This window comes from Ornithorhynchus anatinus, chromosome 7, assembly GCF_004115215.2.
Source record: "Ornithorhynchus anatinus isolate Pmale09 chromosome 7, mOrnAna1.pri.v4, whole genome shotgun sequence".
Taxonomy (NCBI): domain Eukaryota; kingdom Metazoa; phylum Chordata; class Mammalia; order Monotremata; family Ornithorhynchidae; genus Ornithorhynchus; species Ornithorhynchus anatinus.
This window is the reverse complement of record NC_041734.1, coordinates 2,054,558-2,078,429: the sequence shown is the minus strand read 5'-3', so window position 1 is coordinate 2,078,429 and position 23,872 is coordinate 2,054,558. Positions and strand designations below refer to the sequence as shown.

Here is a 23,872-nt window from a genome sequence, read left to right as displayed (position 1 = left end):
AAGAGTACGGGTCCGGGATTCCCAAGGACCTGGTTTCTCATCCCGGCTCCGCCGCTTGTCCGCTGTGTGACCTTGGACAGGTCACTTCTCTGGGCCTCGGTTGCCTCATCCGTAAACTGAGGATGAAGACTGTGAGCCCCCCGGGGACATGATCACCTTAATAATAATGTTGGTATTTGTTAAGCGCTTACTATGTGCAGAGCACTGTTCTAAGCGCTGGGGGGAGATACAGGGTAATCAGGTCGTCCCAGGTGAGGCTCACAGTTAATCCCCATTTTACAGATGAGGTAACTGAGGCCCAGAGAAGTGAACTGACTTGCCCACAGTCACACAGCTGACACGTGGCAGAGCCGGGAATCGAAGCCATGACCCCTGACTCCGAAGCCCAGGCTCTTTCCACCGAGCCACGCTGCTTTCCCCTTGTATCTGCCCCGGTTATTTAACCAGTGCCTGGCCCTTGTCTTAACAAATGCCATAAAAAAAAAAACCAGGAAAGTCAGAGGGATGAACCTGGAAGCAGATTTTTGAGGGGGGGGGGGGGTCGGGTTGGTCCCGAATCCCGTCCGGGGGGTGACAGGAAATGAGTCATCAACGGGTAGGCGTTGACCCCTGGGGATGGATTTCCCCCCAGCGATGGATGCCCGTGAAGGTAGTCCGTCGGTCAGTTGTATTTATTGAGGGCTTCAACTGTGGGCAGAGCACTGTACTAAGCGTTTGGGAGAGGACGGTATAGTGGACTCCGGGGTCTGGCTCGAGATGGAGGTTCGCTGCGAGGACGGCGACTCTGAATGGCTCTCCTTCCCCTCACCCCGTGACACCCAGAACGCTCGCGTTCTCCATCCTCTCGGCGAGGTTTCCCGGGACCACATCCTGTACAGAGAATGGGTTCACTGGGGAGCAGCGTAGCCCAGCGGCTAGAGCCCGGGAGTCGGAAAGACCCGGGTTCTAATCCCGGCTCCGCCACCCGTCTGCTGGGTGACCGTGGGCAAGTCGCTTCACTTCTCTGGGCCTCAGTTCCCTCATCTGTAACATGGGGATGAAGACCGTCGGCCCCACCTGGGACGGGGACCGTGTCCAAACCCGATGAGCTCGTCTGTACCCCGGCGCTTAGTGCTGTACCTGGCACGTAGTAAGCGCTTTGGCAAAGGCCATGAAAAGAGAGAGACGCTCTCGGAGCCAAAGACGCCACAGCTGTTAACAGAAAAGAAGAGCGTGGCAACGTCCCGGGCGAGGAGAACGGGGTCGAATCGACCACGGGAATCCGGTTCGACTCGGCGAGGCAGGTGGTTGGACTTGAGCGTCGAAATCAGCAGTCGGTTGAGCTCCAGCTCTCGGGGGGTGATGAGTAAGGGGCTCGCTATGGGGGGGGGGACGATCCAGACGAGATGGGTCGTGACCGACAACAGGCCGCAGGAGGCCCGGCGGGCTTGGACCGAGACCCGTTTCCCCAGTCCTCGCCCATCGTGGGCAACCAGGGGCCCGTCGGGCATCAAGCCGGCGGGAGAGCGAGAAGTGAGGCCTTCGAGGGGATCGGATTGGTGGGAAGCCGGGAATCACTTGACCCTGGGGAGGGAGTCTCCCCTCTTCCTAGCAGTTGTTCCCAGCCCCGAGGGGTGGGGAAGATTTAGCCTTCCAAGCTCATTCATCCATCCGTTCATTCGGTCGTATTTACCGAGCGCTCGCTTGGTGCGGACCGCTGTACTGACCACCTGAGAGCCCGGCGCGACCATAACAGACACATTCCCTGCCCACTGTGAGCTTACGGTCTACAGCCGGAGAGATAGCGTCAATACAAATAAATAAATGACAGAAAGGTGCACAAGCGCCGTGGGGCTGGGAGCGGGGGAAGAGCGTTTAGAACAGTGCTTGGCACGTAGTAAGCGGTTAACAGATGCCATACTTATTATTATTAAGAAAGGGAAGGAGTCAGGCGGCACGGCGGAAGGGAGTGGGAGAAGAGGAAAGGGGGGGCTTAGTCTGGGAAGGCCTCTTGGAGGAGACGGGCCTTCGGTGAGGGTCTGGGCCCTGGGGGTCTCGGAGGACAGAAACCTAAAGCGGCGGTCGTTCCCTTTCGGGCATCAGAAATCCGCTTCTCCGAGGACGGAAATATTTGCGTTCGGATGCCGGACTGCGTGGGAACGGCTGTCGTGAAACATCTCAAGGGTCAGCGTACGTAAGCGCGTCCCGCCTTAAGAAATTCCGCGGCCGCGTGGGCCCTGCGAGCGCTCCCTTGGGGGGGGGCGGGAAATCGGCCGTTCTCCCAGAGCTTGTCGTCGAGAAGCAGCGTGATTTAGTGCATAGAGCCCGGGCCTGGGAGTCAGAGGTCATGGGTTCTAATCCCGGGCTCCGCCGCAATGTCGGCCGTGTGACCTTCGGCAAGTCAGTTCGCTACTCTGGGCCTCGGTTCCCTCATCCGGAAAATGGGGGATTAAGAGCGTGAGCTCATGTGGGATAGGGACTGCCGTCGCACCTGTTTAGTTTGGATCTACCCCAGCCCTTAGAACGGTGCTTGGCACGTAGTGAGCGCTTAACAAGTACTATTATTATTATTATTCTCCCGCCAGGAGGAGTTATGAAGGGGGGGAGGAGTCAGAGCCGTCGCTTGCCCATGCAGACTTTAATAATTGTGGTATTTGTTAAATGTTTACTATGTGCCAAGCACCGTACTAAGCCCTGGGGCGGATACCAGCTAATCGGGTTGGACACGGGTCCCTGTCCCACGTGGGACTCGCGGTCTCAATCCCCATTTTACAGATGAGGGAACTGAGATCCGGAGAAGCAGAGTGACTTGCCCGAGGCCACGCGGCAGATGAGTGGCGGAACCGGGGTGAGGACCCAGGTCCTTCTGACTCCCAGGAACGTGTCCTAGCCACTAGGCCTCGCTGCTTCTCAATCACTTACTGTGTTCAGAGCCCCGAGCTCAGCCCCCGTAAGCTCCCCAACTCTGGTATATTGTTCTGTTGTCGTCTCCCGAGCCTTTAGCCCAGCGCTCTGCACACCGTAAGTGCTCAGTCCGTACGATCGACTTCAGTCGATTGGTTTCACGCTAGCCGGCGGCCCTCCCGGCTTGGCCGTCCGACCGTTCCGTCGTCCGGGAGGCCGAGCGGGCCTCTCGGCCTCCAGGTGACCGGCGGGCCGAGGCCGGCGACCCCCGGGGCGCGGCCCACGGGGTCTCGGGGCCGGGCCGGACAGGCCCGGACGGGGCGCGGGCCTTCGGCGGGGGAGAGGCAGAGGGCGGCTTGGAGAGGCAGCGCCAGCTGTGCCCGCCGACGGTCCCGATGGGCCGACGACTCGTTCCCAGACTCCGGGCCAAGCTCCCGCCACGCTGCATCGAGCCGGACCCCCGGGCCCCCCCAGGCCCCAGCTGGCCGGAGCGGACGAGGCAGCTGCCCTTCGCCCACTTTCCCACCGCCTCGGGCCTCGGGGCATCATTCATTCATTCGATTGCCTTTACTGAGCGCTTACGGTGTGCAGAGCACTGTACTAAGCGCTTGGAAGGTACAGTTCGGCACCAGATAGAGACAATCCCTACCCAGTGGGGGGCTCACGGTCTAGAAGGGGGAGACAGACAACAAAACGAGTAGACAGACATCAGTACCATCAAAACAGATAAACAGAATTATAGATATATACATAATATCAGTCACCACAGGGCCAGGTGCTGAGGGAGGGGTGGAAACTTGTTTTTTTTCTTTTATGGGATTTCATTCATTCAGTCGGATTTATTGAGAGCTTACCGTGTGCGGAGCACCGTACTAAGCGCTTGGAAAGTGCAATTCGGCACCAGATAGAGACAATCCCTACCCAACGACGGGCTCACGGTCTTGAAGGGAGAGATAGACAGCAAAACAAAACAAGTAGACGGGCATCAGTAGCATCAAAATAGATAAACAGGCATCATTATAAATAAAAAGAATTATAGATATATACATGAAATTAATAAAAAATAAATAGAATTATGATTATAGAAAGGTACATATATACATAAGTGCTGTGGGGCAGGGAGGGGGTAGAAAAAAGGGAGTGAGTCGGGGCGATGGGGAGGGGAGGGGCAGCGGAGGAGAAGGGGGGCTTAGCCTGGGAGTCTCAATCTTAGTATTTGTTATTAATAATAATAACAATGATGGTGATTGTTAAGCGCTTACTATGTGCAAAGCACTGTTCTAAGCGCTGGCGCTGTTCTAAGCGCTGAGTGTTTACTCTGTGCCCGGCACTGTCATAATAATAATAATAATAATAATTGTGGTATTCGTTAAGCGCTTATGTGCCAGGCACTGTACTAAGTGCTGGGGTGGATCCAGGCACATCGGGTTGGACCCAGTCCCTGTCCCACATGGGGCTCGCAGTCCTAAGCCCCACTTTACAGATGAGGGAACTGAGGCACAGAGAAGTGAAGTGGCCTGCCCAAGGCCACACATCAGACAAGCGGCGGAGCCGGGATTAGAACTCATGCCCTTCTGACTCCCAGGCCCGGGCTCCATCTACTGTGCCATGTTGCTCCTCTGTTGTACTAAGCGCTTGGGGGGGATACAAGCTGATTAGGCTGGACGCAGTCCCTGCCCCGCGTGGGGCTCACAGTCTTCATCCCCATTTTCCAGAGGAGGGAACCGAGGCCCGGAGAAGTAAAGTGACCCGACCAAGGTCACGCGACGGATGAGTGGCGGAGCCGGGAGGAGAACCCGGGGCCTCCCGGCTCCCAGGCCCTGGCTCTGTCGGTCCGTCCCGTCCACGCCGCTCCGACTCCGGGGTCGGGATCAGCCGGCCGGGGGCAATCTTCTCCAACTCCGGTCGTGGAACCGCGGCACGACGTTGCGCCGACGAACCGGGGAACGGTCCTCGTCACCCCGGCCTTTGGCGAGCGCCTGAATGTGGGCAGGGCGCTGTGCTGAGCGCTCGGGAAAGGACAGAACAACAGAGTTGGCAGACGCGCTGCAGCCCACAGCGAGCTCCTGGATGCTCTTTAACTAAGCGGCAGGCGCTCCAAGTTTTAACAATTTGTTTCCTGGCTCGGAGAGGGTTTTTGCAAAACGTCTAAATGTGAAATGGCTCAGGGCCGCTCTGCCGGGATCTCGAAGTCCACGGCCCCATTCGGCGGCTTCTGATACCTTCGGAGGCGGTTATTTAGATTTCCGTCGGTCGTCACTCGTTCGATTTATTTATCGAGTCCGTTTTTATCGAGCGCTTACCGTCTGCAGAGCACCAGACTAAGCGCCCGGGCGAGGACGATCGGACAGGGAACAGACACGTTCCCTGCCCACGACGTGCTGACGGCCTTGAGGCGGGGAGACGGATATTAATGTAACAAATAACGGCAGATACGTATGTAAGTGCTGTGGGGCTGGGAGGGCGGGAGTAGGAAGGGAGTGGCGCAGAAGGGAGAAGAGGAAATGGAGGGCTTAGTCAGGGAAGGCCTCCTGGAGGAGATGGGCCTTCGATAAGGCTTTGAAGGTCGGGGGGGGGAGAGTCACTGTGGGATTTGAGGAGGGAGGGCGTCCCGGGCCAGACGTGGGATCACGATAGCGTCTGTTAATTGCCTACTATGCGCCGAGCCCTGTCCTAAGCAGCGGGGTAGGTACAAGACGATCAGGCTGGACACGGGCCCAGTCCCGCGTAGGACTCACACAGCCTCATTTTGCAGCCGAGGTCGCCGTGAAGCGATTTGCCCGAGGTCCCACGGCGGACGAGGGGCGGAGCCGGGATCGGAACCCAGGCCCTCCGACTCCCAGGCGCGGACTCCGCTTTCTCAACTGGCAGCGTTGGGTGGTCTGGGAAACGCGTGGCCATCTGTGTGATACGTCTGACGGGAGATCGATCATCCCTCCCTCGGATCCCTTCTCTAAAGGGCAGCTCCGACACTTGGGCCGGCCTTGGCTCTCCGGCCACGTCCCCCAGCCCATTTCCCCTTTTTCCCCTTTTTCCCTTTTTCCAGGAGCTCAGGGAACTCCCGCCGTCCGGAGCCTGGGAGGAGACCGCCCAGACCCGGTGGCCGTCGTAGTACGATAATAATAAATAACAATAATATTCTGCCCCGGCGCTTTAGATCGGCGCTCGGCACAAAGTAAGCGCTTAAGTCCCGTAAGGTTATTGTTACGAGTACTGTTATTAGTAGGGTATTTCTTACGTGCTCACTGTGTGCCGAGTACTGTGCTAAGCCCGGGAGTCGATATGGGTGGACAACGGTCCCTGTCCCACGTGGGGCTCCCGCTCTTCATCCCCATTTTCCAGATGAGGTGACTGAGGCCCAGAGAAGTGAAGTGATTTGCCCGAGGTCACACGGCAGAGAAGTGGTGGAGCCGGGATCGGAACCCGGGTCGCCTGACTTTGGGGCCCTGCTCTTTCCACTAGGCCACTAGGAAGGCTTTAAAACGGGTGCCTGCAGAGAGCCGTGCTAATCGATCGATCGATCGATCGTATTTATTGAGCGCTTACTGTGTGCAGAGCAGTGTACTGAGCACTTGGGAGAGTATCTTAGACCCCTTCCCTGCCCACAAGGAGCCGACAGTCTAGCGGGGGAGACGGACGTTAATCGAAATCAAAAAATTACGGACCTGGACATAGCTTGGCCACATACTAAGCGCTAAACAGTGATGATTATCATTATTATTATTATTATCATTATGTGGTGTGGGACTGGGGGGGGGCGGGGTGAAGAAAGGGAGGAATTCCAAACGTAAGGGTGACGCAGAAGGTTGTGTCTTCATTAAGCCGCGGAGTTCCCGGGAAAATGGGGGCATATTTCTGTTATTTTTGTTCCCCCGCTAAGGGCTAATTGTTGGCGAGCAGTCTGGTGAACTGCCTGCTCCTCCATTCATTCATTCAGTTGTACTTACGGAGCACTCGCTCTGTGCAGAGCACTGAACCGAGCGCTCCGGGAGGGGACGATCCAACGGTAATCGGACCCGTTCCCTGCCCGCGACGAGCCGACGGTCCGGGGGGACCGGGGGAGACAGACATGAATGCAAATAAAGAAATTGGGGATATAATAAATGACGGATATAATAAATAAATGACAGAAATAATGAATCAATTACAAATGTATTATTTTAAGTGTCTAAAGGGCTCGGGGCCAGTAATAATCAACATCACTGGCGAGCATTCCTAACCGTCCCCAATCCACTCCGTCCTCCTCCAAGAGGCCCTCCCCGACAAATCCCGTTCTCCCTCTCCTTTCTGCGAAGTCTGCCCGCTTGGATAATAATGTTGGTATTTGTTAAGCGCTTACTACGTGCAGAGCACTGTTCTAAGCGCTGGGGGAGATACAGGGTCATCGGGTTGTCCCACGGGGGGCCTCACAGTCTTCATCCCCATTTTCCAGATGAGGGAACTGAGGCCCAGAGAAGTGACTTAGCCAAGGTCACACAGCTGACAAGTGGCAGAGCCGGGATTCGAACCCATGACCTCCGACTCCCAAGCCCGGGCTCTTTCCACTGAGCCACACTGGATCCGTGCCCTTTGGGCATCTGGTATTCACCCCCACCCTCAGCCTCATTCATTCATTCATACAATCATATTTAGCGAGCGCCGACTGTGTGCAGAGCACTGGAACGCACAATTCGGCAAGAGATAGAGACCGTCCCTCCCCGGCGACGGGCTCACGGTCTAGAAGGGGGATTAGACTGTAAGCCCGTCACAGGGCAGGGACTGTCTCTATCTGTTACCGATTTGTTCGTTCCAGGCGCTTAGTACAGTGCTCTGCACATAGTAAGCGCTCAATAAATACTATTGAATGAATGAAAGGGGGAGACAGACAACCGAACACAACCGGTAGGCAGGCATCAAGGGCGTCCAAACAGAGATGAGAATTATAGATCTATTCGTTCATTCATCCAATAGTATTTATTGAGCCCTTACTCTGTGCAGAGCACTGTACTAAGCGCTTGGAGTGTACAATTCGGCAACAGATAGTGACAGGCCCTCCCCAAGATTGGACATCGTTAATGAAATAAATAGAATTATAAATATGTACAAATGTGCATTTGTACATAAATTGTACATAAATAAATACAGATATTCATTTGATAGGATTTATTGAGCGCTTACTATGTGCAGAGCACTGTACTAAGCGCTTGGAATGTACAATAAGTGCCTCACGGCACTTATCCTTAAATTATTTCTACTAATATCTGTCTCCGCCGTTAGACTCTAAGCTCCTCATGAGTAGGAAGTGTGTCTACTATGTCGTCCGGTCGTCTCCCAAGCGTTTAGGACAGCAGAGGACGGGCCTGGAAGTCAGAAGGATCTGGGTTCTCATCCCGGCTCCGCCCCCTGTGCGCTGTGTGACCTTGGACAAGTCACTTCCCTTCTTCTTCCCTCTTCTGTAAAATGGGGATCGAGACCGGGAGCCCCACGTGGGACGAGGGATTGCGTCCACGCCGATCAACTTGCATCTACCCTTGCACTCAGCAGAGTGCCCGGCACATAGCGAGCGCTTGACGAATGCCATTTTTATACAAAAGAGCCCTACGGGACGTACGAGAAGTGTTAGAGCTTCCCCTGCTCTTCCGCTCTTTCGGAAAAATAGACTTCCCGGAGTTCCCAAGCCGGGCTCGCCCGCCCGGCCTAGCCGGCCCTGGCCTCACCTTCCCCTTTCGGCCATTCGGTGATCCCGAGGAAATGGAGTAGAGTCTCCTGAAATAGACATAATCCCCCGCTGGAACCGCAGGCCCGTAATTCAATTCGGACCAATATTTTCCATTAAGAAAAAAAGATAATCAAATAAGGGTTTGTGTTTTAGACAAGGCCTGGGGGCTAATTGGACCCGAGGCACATCCGGTTACGCCGAAGCCGGAGAGAGGATCGGTTTTGGTTTCTTTGTTCGTCCCTCCATGTCTCCTCTTTGAAGAGCGCGATCCCTTCCGAAGAGCGTAAGACCCGATCCCCCTCGGAAGGGGTAGATTCTGAGGAACTGGAAATTGGGAACGAGGGGGCGGATTCCCCGCCGAAGAAACGAGCGGGCGGCTCGGATGAATTCGCGGCGCTTCACCGATTATTGCTCGTGTGCGGCGCCTCGCTTCCCTTAGTAATTTACACCCGTATGATGGGTTCGCATCTTTAATTTTGCTGTCTTCTCGGGCATAAAAATAACACGCAGGAGGGGTTGGTTTTTTTTGTCGTCGTTGTTTGTGTTTGTTTTTCTGGAAAAAAATAACCCCTCCATGTGTTGGGCTCCTCCCGCCGATATATCCGAACGCCGTGCTCGGAGGACGATTTCGGGGAAGGAGAGACCGCGGCGCCCTGGTTCCGATCAGTCGGTCGTCTTTATCGAGCGCCCGCTGCGTGCCGAGCCCTGGGCTAAGCGCTCGGGAGAGGAGGCTAGAACAACCGTACGCAGTCAGCGCTTAAGAGACGCCGCGGTTGCCGTCGTCGTTCTTAACTGAGCGCTTCCTACGCGCTAAGTACGATGCTAAGGGCTTGGGAGAGGACGGTATTACTGAATCAGCGGACACGTTCCCTGCCCGTAACGAGCTGACGGTCTCGAGCGCCGGACTGAACGCTTGGAGAGCGCTACCCCGATAGACTTGGAAGACGATTGATTGATTGATTGATTGATTGATAGGGCCGAGGTCCGCGCTCAGTCCTCTGTCCGTACGGATTAATAATAATAATAATGTTGGCATTTGTCAAGCACCTACTCTGTGCAGAGCACTGTTCTAAGCGCTGCGGGAGATACAGGCTGATCAGGTTGTCCCACATGAGGCTCACAGCTAATCCCCATTTGACAGATGAGGTCACTGAGGCCCAGAGAAGTGAAGTGACTCGCCCACAGTCACACAGCGGACGAGTGGCTGATCTGGGATTCGAACCCATGACCTCTGACTCCCAAGCCCGGCCTCTTGCCACTGAGCCACGCTGCTTCTCTATGTCAGCGTTTGTACTGTTCCGAGCAGACAGAGCGGTGTAGTGGATAGAACGCGGGCCCCGGAGACAGACGGTCCTGGGTTCTAATCCCGGCTCCGCGTCTGCTGTGCACCTAATGAATAGAGAAGCAGCGTGGCCTAGCGGGAAGAGCCCGGGCCTGGAAGTCAGAAGAACCCGGGTTCTCATCCCCGCTCCGCCACTTGTCCGCTGCGTGACCTTGGGTAAGTCACTTCACTGGGCCTCAGTTCCCTCATCCGTCAAATGGGGATGAAGACTGGGAGCCTCACGTGGGACCACCCGATGACCCTGTATCTCCCCCAGCACTTAGAACAGTGCTCTGCACATAGTAAGCGCGTAACAAATACCAACATTGTTATCATTATCAATTTGCATCTACCCCAGTGCTTAGCACGCAGGTGGCCTAATGAATATAGAACATTCTATCCGTAATTTTCTCTCTGTCCATCTCCCCTTCTGTACTCTGAGCCCTTGCAGGCACGGAACGTGCCTCCCCATTCGGTTCTGTTGTCCTCTCCCCAGCGCTTCGCCCAGTGCTCTGCACAGAGGAAGCGCTCACTAAAAACCCTTGATTGAAAACCTATCTAGAGAGAGGGAGACAGGGAGATTTGGGGGAATTGGGACGTCGGAAATCCCACCCAAAAAGGGTAATAATTTTATAATGATGGCATTTATTATTGTTGCGATTGCTTCCCAACCGTCGGGATACGGAGGGCGAAGGAGGATTTGACCCGCGGCTTCCTTCCTTGAATTCTCTGAGAGCGGTTGGTTTCCCCCGGTCGGGCTCCCCGCGTAAATGTGAAGGCAGAGCTGAAGAGGTATTAGATAAATGAACCGCCGGGAAAGTCGCCTGGATGTGTTTAACCTGAACAGAAAGTAGAGATCTATTTTGAGAACGATTTCCATTATGCGCTCCGGAAAATCAAGCGCTACTCCAAGTCGTTTCTTATCTCCCGTGTAACTGTAATCCTTTAGCTCTGATTAAATCGGCATCGTAATAAAAGGCTAATTTCTCTGCTCGTGTGTACGTTTCTGCGCCTCCGTGGCGGTTTGTGCTTGGCTCTCTGGGTGGGCCTCTCTGTCTCTGCGTGGGCCTTTCTGTCTCTGGGTGGGCCCTCTCGTCTCCTGGTGGCCCTCTCTGTCTCTGGGTGGCCCCTTCTGTCTCTGAGTGGCCTTCTTTGACTCTGGGTGGTCGTCTCTGTCTCTGGGTGGTCTTCTCTGTCTCTGGGTGGCCCTCTCTGTCTCTGGGTGGTCTTCTCTGTCTCTGGGTGGCCCTCTCTGTCTCTGGGCGAGCCTCTTTGTCTCTGGGTGGCCCTCTCTCTCCGGGTGGCCCTCTCTGTCTCTGGGTGGGCCCTTTCTGTCTCTGGGTGACCCTCGTATCTCTTGGTGGCCCTCTCTGTCTCTGAGTGGCCCTTTCTGTCTCTGAGTAGCCTTCTTTGACTCTGGGTGACCCTCTCTGTCTCTGGGTGAGCCTCTTTGTCTCTGGGTGGCCCTGTCTCTCCGGCGGCCCTCGGTGTCTCTGGATGGGCCCTTTCCATCTCCGGGTGGCCCTCTCGTCTCTGGGTGGGTGCTTTCTGTCTCTGGATGACCTTGTTGTCTCTTGGTGGCCCTCTCTGTCTCTGAGTGGCCCTTTCTGTCTCTGAGTGGCCTTCTTTGACTGTGAATGGCCCTTTCTGTCCATGTGGCCCTCTCTGCCTCCGAGTGGCCCCCTCTGTCTCTGGGTGGCCCTGTCTCTCCAGGTGGCCCACTCTGTCTCTCCTGGTGGCCCTCTCTGTCTCGGGGTGGTCCTCTCTGACTCCAGGTGGCCCTCTCTATCTCTGGGTGGCCCTGTCTCTCCGGGTGGCCCTCTCCGTCTCTGGGTTCTGCACACGAAGTTCTCTCCCAGCCGCTCAGGACAGTGCTCCGCACACAGTGAGCTTGCGCTATTGATTGATCGGTTGATTGCTTTATGGGTGCTCGATAAATACCACTGATCGACTGATGGGCAGATGACTAAAAAGTAGCCCGTGGACCCGGAATCTCACCCCCAAGCGTCCGTCAGGCACGCTGGGCACATACGGCCCGAATAACTGTAAGATTTGTTAAGCGCTTACTATGTGCCAAGCACTCTACTGGAGTAGATAGAAGATCATCAGGTCCCACACGGGGCTCACGGTCTAAGTAGGAGGGAGAACAGCGATTCGGTCCCCATTTTGCAGGTGAACTCACTGAGGCCCGGAGAAGGGAAGTGACTTGCCCGGGCCGGGATTAGAACCCAGATCCTCCGACTCCCAGGTCTGTAATCTCTCCACGTTGCGGCGGACGGGTTAGGGGGACCCACGTTTGCCGTCGTCGACTGCGGCCCGAGAGAGCCGACGTCGAGGCTCTCGGGAGAGTCGGGTGAACAAACTGACCGTTGGGCGGAAGGTGGCATTTTAGAAAATTGTGTCTGCTCGTTTATCCCAGAAACCCTTTTTTGCTGACATCTGTAGCCTCTACTCTTGCTGAAACTCATTACTGAGGAATATTGATTCCCCCCCCCGCTTTTTAGCAAAACCTTCTAAGCGAAGACAGACTCTCCCAAAGCGTGATCCCGGGGAGGAAGGGAACGGAGCAGGGAGGCAAAAATAAGTAGCCAGACTCCGGAAAAGGTGACCGGGAAAGAGGTGGAATTACAGGCTGGAGAAGCCGGTACCAACCACGAAATATGAACGACAGGCAGCGTGGCCTAGTGGGTGGAGCCGGGGCCCGGGCATCAGAAGCACCCGGGTTCTCATCTCATCTCATCCCCGCTCTGCCTCTTGTCAGCTGTGTGACTGTGGGCGAGTCACTTCACTTCTCTGAGCCTCAGTTACCTCATCTGTAAAATGGGGATGAAGACTGTGAGCCTCATCTGGGACAACCTGATTCCCCTGCTTAGAACTGTGTTCTGCACGTAGTAAGCGCTTAACAAATACCAGCGTTATTATTATCCCGGCTTCAACCAATTGTCCGCTGTGTGATCTTGGGCAGGTAATAATAATAATAATATTTATTGAGCACTTACTGTGTGCCAAGCACCGCTCTAAATGCTGGGGTAGATTCGAGGTAATCAGGTTGTCCCACATGAGGCTCACGGTCTTATTCCCCGTTTTGACAGATGAGGCCCAGAGAGGTGAAGTGACTTGCCCAGAGTCACACGGCCGACAAGCGGCGGAGCCGGGATTATCTCTGGGCCTCGGTTACCTCATCTGCCCAGTGGGGATGAAGACTGTCAGCCCTTTGTGGGACAGGGACCGTGTCCAACCTCATTATCCACCGCAGTGCTTCGTACGGTGCCTAGCACCTAGTAAGTCCTAATAACGATAATAATAATAATAGCACTAAAAAATAAGTACGCTAGAGAAGCTAAGCGCTTGGGATGTACAGTTCGGCTACAGAATTAAGCCAGCTCTTTGCGGGCAGGGAATGTGTCTGTTGTATCGTTCTGTCGTCCTCTCCCAGGCGCTTAATCCAGGGTTCCGCGCACGGTAAGCGCTCGATAAATGCGACGGACTGACCGAATAAATGTCGTCTCCGTGCTGTGTGTCGCCGGCCGGCCTTCCTTCTCGAAGACGAGCCAGACGGGGAGATCCCACGCAGGGCTCTTTCCACTGAGCCACGCTGCTCCTCTTCTCTCGTGGGTTCTAATCCTGGCTGCGCCCCACGTCTGCCGTGTGACCTTGGGCGAGTCGCTTCCCTGGGCCTCAGTTATCTCATCTGGAAGACGGGGATGAAGACCGTGAGCCCCCCGTGGGACGGGGACCGCGTCCGACCTGATTATTTCGTATCCACCCCAGGGCGCCGGGGTGGGCGATGGGGCGATAAGGCGAGGCAGATGGGAGTTAGCCGACGGATTCTCTTGGACGGATGACTTTCAAGAGGGCTCTGGGAGCCGGGAATTACGCTTTGATAGGAAATGTGCCTTCTCCCGGCCCCTGAGAAGCCCCCCTTAACTCCTGCCAATATCAAGTCTTCCCCGATTATAATAACGTTGGTATTTGTTAAACGCTTACTGTGTGCCGACCACTGTTCTAAGCACTGGCAATCGGGTAATCAGATTGTCCCACAAAGGGCTCACAGTCTCCATCCCCGTTTTCCAGATAAGGGAACTGAGGCCCAGGGAAGTGAAGTGACTGGCCCAAGGTCACCCAGCTGACAAGCGGCGGAGGCGGGATTAGATTAGTCCATTCAGTCATTCGATCGTATTTATTGGGCGTTTAGTGTGTGCAGAGCACTGTACTAAGCGCTTGGGAAGCACAATTCGGCAACGAATAGAGACAGTCCCTACCCAACAACGGGCTCAGGGTCGCACTCCAACACCCTTCTCTAGCGTCTCTGCATTTTCTAATAATAAAAATAATAATGGTATTTGTTCATTCATCCATTCAGTTGTATTTATTGAGCGCTTCCTGGGTGCAGAGCACTGTTCTGAGAGCTTGGAAAGTACAATTCGGCAACAGATTAGAGACAGCAACGGGCTCACAGTCTAGAAGGGGGGAGACAGACAGCAAAACAAAGCAAGCGGACCGGCATCTGCTACGTGCCGAGCACTGTTCTGAGTGCTGGGGTGGATACAAGGTAATCGGGTGGTCCCACGTGAGGCTCACAGTCTTCATCCCCATTTGACCGATGAGGGAACTGAGGCCCAGAGAAGTGAAGCGACTCGCCCACGGTCACCCAGCTGCCAAGCGGCGGAGCCGGGATTAGAACCCACGACCTCTGACTCCCGAGCCCGGGCTCTTTCCACCGAGCCCCGCCGCTTCTCTACGGAGAGAGATGCGTCCGTGGCGTCGCCGTGGGGCGGAGAGGACTCTAGACGGTTGTAGCGAGGCCTCGGCCTACACCCGAACGGGAAAACCGTGGTCGCTCGCACGTAACAAAGCGGGCCCCTCTCATTCTTCCACGGCCCTCGTGAAAAGAAAGACATTAATTCCCGCTAGTGAAAATCTTAGACCCCCGTCCTCACTCGCACTGGGTGAGCGCCCACGGCGTCGAGAGCGCTGCGCCGAGCATTTGGGAGAGGGCAGCACGGTCCCCGCTCGCCAGGCGCTAAGAGTCCAGAGGGAAAGGCGGGAAGGGGAGGTGAGAGATCGGGGGAAGAGGTTTGGATTTTCGAATCTTTCCCCGTAGCGACGCGTGGTTTTCTTCTCTCGGCGTGAAGAGATATTCGTTCATTCAATAGCATTTATTGAGCACTCTGTGCGGAGCACTGTACTGAGCGCTTGGAATGGACAATTCGGCAACAGACAGAGACGATCCCGGCCCATTGACGGGCGCACAGTCTGATCGGGAGAGACGGACGGACAAAACAATAGCAGTAAATAGAATCAAGGGGGTGAACATCTCATTAACAAAATAAATAGGGTAATAAAAATATATCCAAATGAGCGGACGAGCTCAGTGCTGAGGGGAGGGGAAGGGAGAGGGGGAGGAGCAGAGGGAAAGGGGGGGAAAGAGGGCTTAGCCGAGGAGAGGTGAAGCGGGGGAAGAGGGGGAGCAGAGGGAAAAGGGGAAGCTCAGTCCGGGAAGGCCTCTCGGAGGAGGTGAGCTCTCGGTAGGACTTTGAAGAGGGGAAGAGAGTGAGTTTGGCGGAGGTGATATGTCATCGACCACTCCCCGGGAAATCCCGGCAGCCAGCGGCATTCAACCTGGGAGGAGATGTCCTCCGATTTATAGCTCCTCTAGCCTCCGGTTGATTCCGATCGTTCTTTGAATTCCTGATTCGAACATTAGGGGCCCAGTTGCCCGGAGGGTTGGTGAAAATCTGCCTTTGGCAAAAGTCTTCCCAAAGTTGTGTTCTGATGTTCTGGATCGAGAGCGTTTGCCATCCAACACCGGGATTTCTCACTGAACCTCCATCTGTTCCAAGTTTCTCAATATTCCCATTCTGAGCCTTTTTTTTTTTCCAACGGTGCTCGTTAAGCGCCGATCGTGCGTCGAACACCGTTCTACGCGCCGGCGTGGGTACGAGTGAATCGGGCCGGACGCGGTCCCTGTCCCGCGTGGGGCTCACAGTCCGAGTAGGAGGGCGAACAGCCATCTGAGGAAACCGAGGCACAGAGAAGGAGCATGGCCCAGCGGCAAGAGCCCGGGCTCGGGAGTCGCGGGTCGTGGGTTCTAATCCCGGCTCCGCCGCCCGTCCGCTGCGGGACCTTGGGTGAGTCGCGTCACTTCTCCGGGCCTCAGTGACCTCATCTGGAAAATGGGGATTGAGACCGTGAGCCCCACGTGGGACAACCTGATTTCCCCGCGTCTTCCCCAGAGCTTAGAACAGTGCTTGGCACGTAATAAGAGAACAGAGAAGGCCCTGAGAAGCAGCGAGGCTCAGTGGAAAGAGCCCCGGGCTCGGGAGTCGGAGGTCGTGGGTTCTAATCCCGGCTCCGCCGCTCGTCAGCTGTGTGACTGAGCCGGTCACTTCACTTCTCTGGGCCTCAGTTACCTCATCTGCAAAATGGGAATAAAGACTGTGACCCCCCCCACCGACGTGGGATAACCTGATGACCTGGTATCTCCCTCCAGCGCTTAGAACAGTGTTTGGCACATAATAAGCGCTTAACAAACACCATTTTCATAATAAGCACTTAACAAATACCATCATCATCATTATTATTATTATTATTGTTAATAAAGTGTTAATAATAATATCACCCCCCCAGACTGTGAGCTCTCTGTGGGCAGGGATCGTCAGTCTTTATTACTGTATTGTACTTTCCCCACCGCTTAGTGCAGTGCTCTGCCCAGAGTAAGCGCTTAATAAATACGACTGAATGACGGAATGAAATGAAATGACTTGCCCAAGGTCCCCCAGCAGACGTGTGGCAGAGCGGTTGGGGAAGCAGTGTGGCTCAGAGGAGAGAGCCCGGGCTTGGGAGTCAGAGGTCATGGGTTCGAATCCCAGCCCCGCCACTTGTCAGCCGTGTGACCTTGGGCAAGTCGCTTCACTTCTCTGGGGCCTCAGTGACCTTATCTGGAAAATGGGGATGAAGACTGTGAGCCTCACGCGGGACAACCTGATTACCCTGTAACTACCCCAGCGCTTAGAACAGTGCTCTGCGCATAGTAAGCGCTTAACAAATACCAACATTATTATCCCATTGCAGTCTACTTTCCTCCCTCCCCCAACCAGTCCATTTCTCTAGGGTGGCATCCTAAACGATGCGGGGCTCGCTCCCCCGAATTTCCAAGGCCGAGGAAAGGCCTAACCTCCTCGGCCTTCGCTTCCCCATCGTGAAGAGAAGCCGGGGAGGACCGCAGATGCCCGGCGCACCTCCGAACTCCCGGGGATTTTCCTCGGATGTCCTCCGGCTCGGCGGTGACCCGGCTTCGGGTTTACGACCGTGCCCTTGCCCACGATGACCGCTCGATTCTAAATCCGGCCGAGATCATAAAATCCACGTCCCGGGTCTCTATTTGCCGTCGGAGCGGAATTCCGGCCGTCGGTGCGCTTCAAAAAAAGGGTAGGCTTCCTGAGAGAGGAAGGAGGATCGTTGAACGTTTGCGGTGCCGGGCAGCTACCGGATAATAATATTATATTGTGGCATATCGTATATAATTATGTTATTATGTTATAACATTAGATTGTACTAAGCGCTCGGGAGAGTACAGTACAACAGAGCTGGCAGACGCTTTCCGTGCCCACGACGAGCCTACCCCCTAAAGAGAAGCACTTCTATTTATTAATAATAATATCAACAGTAATAATGATACTTGCTAAACGCTTACCCTGTGCCGTGCAAGCACTTAGTATTACCCCCTAGAGAGAAGCGCTGCCATTTATTACTAATAATATTAATAATAATAATGGACCTTGCTAAGTGCTTACCGTGTGCCATGTAAGCACTTACTATTGCCCCCTAAAGAGACGCGCTGCTGTTCATTACTAATAATATTAATAATAATAATGGACCTTGCTAAGCGTTTACCGTGTACCATGTAAGCACTTACTATTACCCCCTAAAGAGAAGCGCTGCTGTTTATTACTAATAATATCAATAATAATAATGGACCTTGCTAAGCGCTTACCGTGTGCCATGTAAGCACTTACTATTACCCCCTAAAGAGAAGCGCTGCCGTTTATTACTAATAATATTAATAATAATACTGGACCTTGCTAAGCGCTTACCGAGTGCCATGTAAGCACTTACTATTGCCCCCTAAAGAGAAGCGCTGCCGTTTATTACTAATAATACTAATAATAATAACAGACCTTGCTAAGCGCTTACTCTGGTCCATATAAGCCCTCCTCATTACCCCCTAAAGAGAAGCACTGCTATTTATTATTAATAATATAATAATAGCGATGGCAGATGGAAGTGGGGCATCCTGGGAGAGAAGCAGCGTGGCTCAGTGAAAAGAATCCGGGCTTGGGAGTCAGAGGTCATGGGTTCGAATCCCGGGTCTGCCACCTGTCAGCTGTGTGACTTTGGGCGAGTCGCTTCACTTCTCTGTGCCTCAGTTCCCTCATCTGGAAAATGGGGATTAACCGTGAGCCTCACGTGGGACGACCCGATGACCCCGTATCTCCCCCAGCGCTTAGAACAGTGCTCTGCACATAGTAAGCGCTTAACAAATCCCGACATTATTATTATTATTATTTGGGAGGTAAGCTGGTTGTGGGTGGGGAACACGTCTACCGACTTCCTTGTATCGTGCTCTCCCATACGCTCAGTACAGCGACTTTATCGTGTCGCGCTCTCCCGTACGCTTAGTACAGTGCTCTGCACGCAGGAAGCGCTCAATAAATACCATCGATCGACAGATTGATTGACGGAAAGGTCCCTGGGAGGGGTGAAGGGCCCGGTGGGCGAGGGGTGGAAGGGAGTACCGGATGAAAAGACAAAACGGAAGAGAGGATCCAAGCCCTTCCGGGAGTCGAGGGCTTCTCCGGCGGAGCTTTCTATTATCAAATGCTTCCTCCTGCCCAGTTCTTCTTGAAAACCTCAAGGCCGAGAGGACTCTCTGGCTTCCGCAGTGCCCCAAAAACTGTCGGCCTCCAAGTAATCGGTTACGATAAGAGCCTCCAAACGCCCGAAAATGCCAAAGTTTAGGCTCTCGTTGTAATGTTACCTCATCCAAATTGCACTTTCCCAGTGGCATTTGATCATCGGGTGAAGAGACAGTAGAGGCAGTTCAGCGTTTTGATGAAGGATTTAGCTCAGACAGTACGGGACTTGGGGATGCAACTGAAGCAGCGGGGCTCGGGGGGCAAGAGCCCGGCCTTGGGAGTCAGAGGTCGCGGGTTCTAATCGCGGCTCCGCCACTTGTCTGCTTCTCTTCTCTGGGCCTCAGTGACCTCATCTGTAAAATGGGGATGAAGACTGGGAGCCCCGCGTGGGACAACCTGATGACCCTGTGGCTTGGGAGTCAGAGGTCGTGGATTCGAATCCCGGCTCCGGTGCCGATCAGCTGGGTGACTTTGAGCGAGTCGCTTCACTTCTCTGGGCCTCAGTGCCCTCATCTGTGAAATGGGGATGAAGACTGGGAGCCCCACGTGGGACAACCTGATTACCCTGTAACCACCCCAGTGCTTAGAACAGTGCTCTGCACATAGTAAGCGCTTAACAGATACCAACATTATCATTATTATTATTACCCCAGCGCTTAGAACAGTGCTCGATGCATAGCAAGTGCTTAACCAGTACCACCGTTGTGATTATTATCCAGTGCTTAGATAAGTGCTTGGCACATAGTAAGCCCTTAATTAACAAATACTCTTGTTATTATTATTACTATCATTTCGTTCAGGTTTAAGGGCTCCGTCTTGCTGTCACGGGGCATTTTCACTCATTCATTCAGCGGTGTTTATCGAGCGCTTACCGTGTGCAGAACACTGTTCTGAGGGCCCGGGAGAGGACCGTCCGACGATAGACGTATTCCCTGCCCACGATGAGCTTACAGGCTAGAGGGATTGAATCCCGATTTGCAGGTGAGGGAACCGAGGCACAGAGAAGCGGAGCGACTCACCGCCGAGGTCACACGGTGGGGAAGCGGCGGGGCCGCGACCCGGGATCTTTCCGGGAGGCCGTGCCTCTTCCCTGATGAGAAAGCCAAGACCGTCTCTCGGGATCCGAATGGGGTGAGGCCAGAGAGAGCCAGGAAACCTTGAAGCTGAGACAAGGGAGTCCGGAAATTCCTGCCAAGGATACCTTTAATGGAAGATTTCAGTACAAAGAAAGACTTCTGGAGGAAGCAGCGATTGCCTCATCCATTGAGAGGTTTGGAAACCGAGGCCGTCTGCCTCCCCGACCGCCCCAGAGAAAAACCCTCCACCGCCCACCTCTCACCCCCTGGCGCCTTCAGCCCGCCATCAGGAAGCGGGCGGGCGAGCTTTTCCCTCTTTCCCGGACGATTTCTAGGATTCCGGCATCGCCCGTGGGCCTTTCTTCCCGGCGTCCTCCGCTACCAGGGACGGCGGGTAGAGCTTTGAGGCCTCCCTTTGTTTGTGGGATGAATTTATCATCCGGCCGAGGACAAGGAGCCCATTGTCTCCCGGTGACAGGCTTGAAAGCGACATCCCGGTGAAGGGAAAACTACCCGGGAGCCTCCTTAGGAGCCGGAAAGCCTCAAGTCTGAAACTCCCGGTTGTTTTCCTAGCCCGACCCTCCCAATCTGGCCCAAAAACTAATACAAGAAACCATTAGGGTTAAGGTGAGGGTTTTTTATGGTATCTGTAAGTGCTGACTACGCGCCAGCCACTGTGTTAAGCGCTGGGGTAGATCCAAACTAATCAGGTTGGACCCGATCTCGGCCCCACGTGGGGCTCGATCGCCGTTTTGCGGATGAGGAAGGTGAGGCCCAGAGAAGGTGAAGTGACTTGCTCAAGGTCACCCGGCAGACGAGCGGCAGACAACCCGGGTCCGTCTGACTCCCAGGCCCGGGCTCTAGCCACTGAGCCATGCTGCTTCTCAACTCTTTTGGTCCCCTCCCCTTCTTCCATCCAGTCCTTGCCCGGGTCCGAAAGGCATGCGGATGCAGGGATGGGAGGGGCCGTAGAAAATCCGAAAATCATCGGGGTCGACGGGCCACGGGACGCAGGGAGAAAATCGTTAAGCGCTTACCAGATACCGTAATCACGAGAAGCAGCGTGGCCCGGTGGAAAGAGCCCGGGCTGGGGAGTCAGAGGTCATGGGTTCGAATCCCGGCTCCGCCGCTTGTCAGCTGCGTGACTTTGGGCGAGTCACTTCACTTCTCTGGGCCTCCGTTACCTCATCCGTAAAATGGGGATGAAGACGGCGAGCCCAGTGTGAGTCGGGGACTGTGGCCAACCCGATTACCTCGTATCGACCCCGGTGCTCAGTACGGCGCCTGGCACATAGTAAGCGCTTAACGAATACCACAATCATTGTTCTTTTGCTTCCTCTGGATCCTGCCAAGGGCTTCACACGGGAGGAGCCCCGATCGATACCACAGTCGACTCTCGATCGGTCGATGGATGGTATTTATTGAGCGCTTACTGTGAGAGGACGGCGGGGGAGAGGAGACGGTGGATGGGCGGATCGCAAGGAGGGCATCAGAAGGTCAGGGGTCGCGGACCGGAAATCCGCATTTGGACCCTCGAACGTTCGTCAGAACGACACAGTCTCCGTGATGCTTCAAAAAGAAGATTTTTGCCCGTTGCATCTCATACTCTAGCTCCCATCTGCCTCCGATCTCTGAATAAACACCAGTATCCTTATTCATCGGGACTATTAAGACTTCATCTTTAAATAAATCTTGTCAAAACAAACTCCGGAACCATCCAGGCAGGGAAAACAGCTCTCGATGTCTCCAGAGACTCGAGGAAGGCGAGAAATGATCGTTAAGACAATCCCGATTGCGGGCGGGACGCGCCAGTGCCCGCTTTTTTTCCCCTCAGTGTAGATTTTCCAAGCGCCTTGAAGAAGAAGAAGGGTGGGACAGATCGTAATCGCCAGGGCAGCCCTACTGCCTAGTGGAAAGAGCCCGGGCCTGGGAGTCACAAGATCTGGGTTCTAATCCCGGCTCTGCCCTGCCTGCTGTATGACCTCAGGCAAGTCATTTCACTTCTCTGGGCCTCAGTTTCCTCAACTCTCCATTAATCCTGCTGGATTGTGCTCTCTGTGTAAGGTGCTCTTTACATAATAAGTGCTCAGTAAATATGATCGATGGATTGTAAAATGGGGATTAAATACCCGTTCGCCCTCTTGCTTAGATGTGGGTCGAGGGACGGTGTCCAAGCTAATTACCTTGTATTACCCCAGCGCTTAGAACAGTGTTGCACCCATAATAAGCACTTGGCAACTACCGTAAAAAGACTCTGCCGTACCGTAGTCTCCCGAGCGTTCAGTAGAGTGCTGTGCACGCAGTAAGCACTCGTTAAGTTCCATTTTTGTGGGCGATGACGTTGATAAGTCCAAGATGGTGTCGGGCAGCGTGGCCTGGTGGGAGGTCCCCGGCCCCGGGAGGCAGGTGACCTTGGTTCTCATCGCACCTCGGCCACTGGCCTATCGGGTGACCTCGGGCAGGTCACTTTATCTCTCCGGGCCTCAATCCCATCTGTGAAATGGGAATCCTATACCTGCTCTCCCTCCCTCTCAGACTGCAACCCCGTCAGTCAGTCATATTTATTGAGCACTTACTGGGTGCCGAGCACTGTACTAAGCACTCGGGAGAGCACGATATATCAGTACAACAGACACGTTCCCTGCCCACAGGGAGCTTCCATCTGGAGACTGTGTGTGAAGGCAGAGAGGGTCCCTGAGCCACATATTCATTCATTCCGGCGTATTTATCGAGCGCTCACTGTGTGCAGAGCACTGGACTAAGCGCCTGGGAGAGGACAGTACAACAATAAGCAGACACATTCCCTGCCCACAATGAGCTGACAAACTAGAGTCGGGGAGACCGACGTTATTGGAAATGAATAAATGACAGATGTGGACATAAGCGATGCGGGGCAGGGGAGGGGGGATGAAGAAAGGGAGCGAGACGGGGCGACGCGGAAGGGAGCGGGAGAAGAGGAAAGGAGGGCGCAATCGGGGAAGGCCTCCGGGAGGAGACGGGGCTTCGATAAGGCTTCGAAGGGGGAGAGAGTCGTCGTCTGCGGGATTTGAGGAGGGCGTTCCGGGCCGGAGGCGGGACGCGGGCGAGAGGTCGGCGGCGAGACGGGGGAGACGGAGGCCCGGGGAGAAGGTCGGCATCGGAGGAGCGGAGCGTGCGGGCCGGGTCGGTGTGGGAGAGCGGCCAGGCGAGGTAGGAGGGGGCCAGGTGGTGGACGGCTTCAGTGTCGATGGTGAGGAGCTTTTGTTTGCTGCGGAGGCGGATGGGCGACCCCTGGAGATTTTTGGAGGGGGATGACGTGTCCTGAACGTTTTTGGAGAACAGTGATCCGGGCAGCAGAGTGAAGTATGGAGTGGGGAGAGAGAGGAGGATGGCATCGCCGGGCATAGAGTGGGCACAGCCCTCTGATAAATGCTTTCCTTACGTACCGTGGGTCCCACCGTCCCACCGTGGAAAGAAGAGTAGCAAGAAGAGTGGGTGGCTTGGGGGCAAGAGCCCGGGCTTGGGAGGCAGAGGACGTGGGTTCTAATCCCGGCTCCGCCGCTTGTCGCCGTGTGAACTTGGGCAAGCCGCTTCAGTTGGGTGGGGATTGTCTCTATCAGTTTCCGAATTGTACTTTCCAAGTACTTAGTACGGTGCTCTGCACACAGTAAGTGCTCAATAAATACGATTGAATGAATGAATGAACTTCTCTGGGCCTCAGTTGCCTCATGCGTAAAATGGGGTGGGACAACCTGATTACCTTGTATCTACCCCAGCACTTAGGACAGCGCTTGGCATATAGTAAGCGTATAACAAATACCGTTATTATTATGATTAAGAATTAGGGCATTTCTCCCATAACCCCACAGATTTGGGGATTTCCCCTTCGAATCGCCGCTCACCCTTCGCCCCCCGGGAAGACGGACGCGGGTCGGACCGTCATCCCCCTCGTGGAACCCGTTGCCTGCCAAGATGTCGGTGCAGAAAAGCCACCGTC

At 54.7% G+C, this 23,872-nt stretch overlaps 1 protein-coding gene and 1 long non-coding RNA gene across 2 annotated transcripts in view; one reads left to right on the top strand and one right to left on the bottom strand.

Annotated features, from left to right (window-relative positions):
• KCNB2 (potassium voltage-gated channel subfamily B member 2) overlaps positions 1 to 23,872 on the top strand; it is a 100,049-nt gene that overhangs the window by 29,514 nt on the left and 46,663 nt on the right.
• On the bottom strand, positions 10,528 to 13,523 carry LOC114813330. The gene is made up of 2 exons (XR_003761050.2): positions 13,395 to 13,523; positions 10,528 to 10,741 (listed from the first exon to the last, which is right to left on the bottom strand). It is a non-coding gene; the product is annotated as an uncharacterized LOC114813330 (long non-coding RNA).